Source organism: Podarcis erhardii (genome assembly GCF_964252035.2).
Source record: "Podarcis erhardii genome assembly, chromosome: 6".
Classification (NCBI taxonomy): Eukaryota; Metazoa; Chordata; class Lepidosauria; order Squamata; family Lacertidae; genus Podarcis; species Podarcis erhardii.
In genome coordinates, this window is record NC_138510.1 from 50,078,268 (window position 1) to 50,083,530 (window position 5,263).

Genomic DNA, 5,263 nt, shown 5'->3' on the forward strand with positions numbered 1-5,263 from the left:
GCGCTACGAGGCTTACTTTCAAGAGGCAGGTTCCCGCGCATCGGCCTCCTCAGGAGCATTTCCCCCAAAAAACACGCCGCGCGCACACGCCTGGGCTCTGAAATAACGTCAAGGTTTAGTGCTGGAACATAGGGAATAATGGCTTTCTCGTAACGTGAGGAGCAGGGGCTCGGGCGTGCGTTTGGCTGTGTTGTTGACGCCAGCCAGTTTGCTGCCCCGGGGTGGTTGTTGCAGCGGGGAACCCTGTGCTGCTCAGGATCCCGCCGGCCACTGTGCAAGCTTGGTGAGAGATGCGGCTCCTCCTGGTGCAGGGCGCGTCTTCTGCAGTGATGCGAGGGGCTCACTTCCAGGGCCACAAGGAGCCGCGCTTTCTGGACCCCTTGCTCAAAGCACTCTGGGCTCACATCCACACCATGCATGGCACCAAGTACATGGCTTCCCCCAAACAGATCTGGGGGTGGCATTCCACCCCCTGCAGAGCTATAATTCCCAGCACCCTTGACAAACTACACTTTGGGCGAAGCCATGTGGTGCAGAGGTGACCTGGTTCTCCTTGTACTGCTTGCCTTCACCTGGCAAATGTTTATCCATTCCCAGCAATGTCTGGTGTTGTTTGTGCAGTGGGACTGGTCCTGTCTGCATGCTGCTATCCCAGATACATTTATTCATTTACATAAGAAGAGACTCTCTAGTTCAGACCAAAGGCCCACATAGTCCAGCATACTGTTCTCACAGCGACCAGCCAGATACCTGTTGGAAGCACACAAGCAGGAGCAATAGCACTCTCCACACTTGGTATTTCTAGCAACTGGGATTCAGAGGCATACTGAGAGCCAGTGTGGTGTAGTGGTTAAGAGCGGTAGACTCGTAATCTGGTGAACCGGGTTCGAGTCTCCGCTCCTCCACATGCAGCTGCTGGGTGATCTTGGGCCAGTCACACTTCTCTGAAGTCTCTCAGCCCCACTCACCTCACAGAGTGTTTGTTGTGGGGGAGGAAGGGAAAGGAGAATGTTAGCCACTTTGAGACTCCCTAGGGTAGTGATAAAGCGGAGTATCAAATCCAAACTCTTCTTCTTCTTCTACTGCTTCCAACAGTGGAAATAGAAGGTAACCAAAGTGACTAGTGGGAGTGAGTGCCATGGTTTAACCAGATGTTGTGTGAAATACTTTCTTTTGCCTAGCCTGAATCTTCCACCATTCGGCTTCATTTGATGGTCCCAGGTTCTAGTATGAGAGGGTGAGAAAGATTTCTCCTTTTCCACACGATGCATAACCTTGTACACCTCTATCATATGACCTATTACCTTTTATTTAAACTAAAAAGCCAGAAATGTAACCTTTCCTCATAGAGGAGTTGCTCCAGTCCCTGGTTCATTTTGGTCGTCCTTTTCTGAAACTTCCAGAGCTACAATACCCATTTTGAGGTACGGCAACCAGAGCTGTACACAGTATTCAGAGTGTGGTCACACCATAGATTTGTATGATATTGACAGTTCTATTTAAATTCCTAATGATCCCTGCTAACATGGAATCTGCTTTTTTCACAGCTTAGGAGAAGGAAAACTCTGATCCTAAACCTCCTCTGCCTTGCGGGACATCTTTGAGAGAAGAAAAGGCTAAGGAGTAAACCCTACACAAATCTGGAGTGGAGTCCCTAAGATGGTTAGATGGTGCCTTGTACATTTCCCTCCAGCAACTCCTTCAGCCAAGCTGGTGCCAAATGTATCATTCTGCTTTCCTTTGGACCACATCAGTGAGGCCAAGAGAGAAGTCTTGTTATCTGGGCAGCCAAGGACCTCCACACACACTGCCCCAGGAAGTTCACTTGAGGGCTGCAAACTCAGCAGTTTGAGTTCACGCCCTGAGGCAGATGTCATTGTCTCTTGGGATGTCATCAACAACAACAACACATGGGTCAGCATCTTCTTTGAGCTATCCACTATGGCCCCACAATCTTATTCCTGAGAATGAGACTTACTAGCATATATGTAAAATTAATATATTTTGACCGAGCATGCATCACTTTACACTCACATACATCAAATTACATTTGCCATTTTAATTCCCATTCAGCCAATTTAGCTGGATCTCCTTGCACTTTTTGTTCTGAACAATTTGCTATCATCAACAAATCTGGCTATCTCGCCACTCACCCCTAACAGTAAATCATTTATGACTGCTCTGTATTGTTGTTCTAGGTTTTTTTATTCATATTTCAAAACTGAAATAAAAGTTTTTTTTATTTAAAAAATCTAGAGCATTTATAAACTAATTAAAAAGCACAGCCTCCAGTACCAGTCCCCCAATACCACTTTCAGCATTCCTCCATTGGAATAATGTCTGCTCTTTCCTCCTCTCGTTCCTGTTCCATAACCAGTTACAGAAACATAAATGGATCTCTCCTCTTATCCCATAGCTGCTAAACTTACTCACTAGACCTTGCTGGAATTCCAAATATTCAAAGACATATCAGCCACTGAAATTTGGTTTGAATAATACAATCACTGGGACCTCAGAGACCATCTTGGCCACCCCTCTCAAAGTAAGAAATGTGCAGGATCGATGGTCATAAATCTCTACTTTAAAATCACTAATGAAGGAAAGTTATTAACTGGGTACATTCATGCCTTTCCTCTGTTCGTAGGGATGTAAATGTTGGCACTCCCTATGTAAATGGCCAGTACAGAACTTAAAATTAAGGTTTTAACCACTTGCTGCTGAACATTAGCTGTGCAGTTGAGCTGTCTGTGCTATTTAATATATAGATTCAAAGTGTATGCATTAATTCAGTTGTGTACACTATCATATTTTTGTTCTGAGAACTGCCCTGAGACCTCCAGGTATAGGGCAGTATATAAATTAAATAATAATAATATTTGGCTAAGAACATGTGAGGGAAGGGCAATAGCTCAGTGACAGACTGCATGCTTTGCGTGCAAAAGGTCCAAGGTTCAATCTCTGGCAGATTACTTTCTGAAACCCTGGAGAGTTGAAGCCAGTGAGGGTAGACTACACTGAGCAAGTGGACTAATAGTCTGCATTGGTATACTGCAGCTTCTTATATTCCGCCTCATGCATACATGGAGCAGTAAGGTGCAGCTGGTCATGCCTACCTGATGCAATACACATACATGTTATCATGTAACATGCACATTTAGTCATTTCAGTTGTACCAATGTATTCTTACACAAATAAATTGCTGCTACTGCTACTGCTGCTACTGCTACTAATACTACTACACCATAGGAACCAGCCCTTAGAACTGAGTGACTTTGGTGTTGTCCCAGCTTCTGCCAACCTAGCAGTTCAAAAGCACACCAGTGCAAGTAGATAAATAGGTATTGCTGCGGCGGGAAGGTAAACGGTGTTTCCGTGCGCTCTGGTTTCTGAACAGTGTCACATTGCGCCAGAAGCGGTTTAGTCATGCTGGCCACATAATCCAGAAAGCTGTCTGTGGACAAACGCCCGCTTCCTCAGCCTGAAAGTGAGATGAGCGCTGCAACCCCATACAGTGGTACCTCGGGTTACAGACGCTTCGGGTTACAAACTCCCCTAACCAGGAAGTGCTTGCTCCAGGTTAAGAACTTTGCCCCGGGATAAGAACGGAAATCGTGTGCCAGTGGCGCAGCGGCAGTGAGAGGCCCCATTAGCGAAAGCATGCCTCAGGTTAAGAATAGCTTCAGGTTAAGAATGGACCTCCGGAACAAATTAAGTTCTTAATCTGAGGTACCACTGGAGTCAGATTTGACTGGACTTAACTGTCCAGGGCTCCTTTACCTTTACCTTTTTCTTCACTACCTAATGTTATACAATATAATTCATTTTTCCCATTTTCTGTGTGGTGAATTATTTCCCCAAGCAGTCATTCTACACCTCATACCCTTTTTTCTCTCAATGTGCTTCACACATTTTTTTTCCTGCATACAAAGATGCCAGGGGTGGCCACAGGAAGCTGAGTGGGTAACAAGGGAGGGGGCAACGTTCATTTCTGTAAGTGCAAGTTTTGTCCCATGTATTAGACTTTTAAATGAAAAGGGAAAGAATCTAGTGGAGGCTGGTGGGGGTGTAAGACCAGAACAGCATTGTGGATATTTATACATATTTATATAGCCAACAAAATTGTTTTCTGAGTATAGAAAAAATCAAGGGGACTCGAAATTTTGGGAACATGGAATCATGAGGCTCTATCACAGGATTCATTGCTACAAGCAGCAGAATAAGCAAGCACTTAGCACACAGAGAACGCTTGGGCAAGATTTTTAAATAGAAAGTTGATGAACATGAACAAATGTCTAGCAATGAAGAAGCCAGGGTCAAGACAGGTAATAATTTTAGAGAACCAAATTTGCTTAGCTGTCTGGAACAGCAAGGCAAAGAATGGAACGAGGTTATTACCAAGGGGAAGACTAAAATATTTAGGGAGCCAGTCAGAAGGAGACACCCCAATTTGAATGGTGACAGAAAAAGGAAATAAAAGACTGTGGTTGGGTGGAGACAGAGAGGAGGCACTAGAGGCAGGCACAGGAGAAAGGACAGATGAGAAGGACAAAACTCAGCAAGATGGGATGAGTAAGCTGGCAAAAATGGCCTTTATATGCGTTCATAATTGTTGTGTATTTTTATGTTTCCATTGTACTGTATTTCTATTCTTTGGTCTGTTGTAGCTCTAGATTAATGAAACTTTCAACTATTTTGAACTTGTCTGATCTATCACTGCATGGGTCAGATGATCAGAAAACCACAATGGACTCCAAGTTCACAGTAGGATCTCTGCTGGAAAGTGTTGGGGTCACAATGTAAAATATCTCACAAAAAGTCCTACAGGGGGGCAGGCAGTTAGTTGCCTGGGGGTTGCTTGTCGCCCCACCTCCTCTGGTGCCACATATGAAGAAACTCCCAGGTGGACATGCCCTCAGTTGATAATCATCCCTTGATAATCATCTTGACAACAGTAGAAATCAGGTCTCAGTCAAGTCAGACGGGAAGGTAGAAGGCCCCATTCTTCTCGCGCCCCCCCCCCATTACGATGGAAGGCAATATGTGCTCACACAGTGGTTTCCTGGCTAATGCAGAGACACAGCTTCATGCACTTAGTCACTGAATAAGAGGCTTAATCTCTTCCTTAATTTGTGTGTCCTAGTTTCTTATACTGAATATGAATATTGCATTATTGCGTTTTTTCAGTCTTGTTTCTGTTTCTCTCTATGCAGGAGTAGTCATTTTCTGGGCTAGTCACATGGAAACTCTTTAAACTTCAATCCTA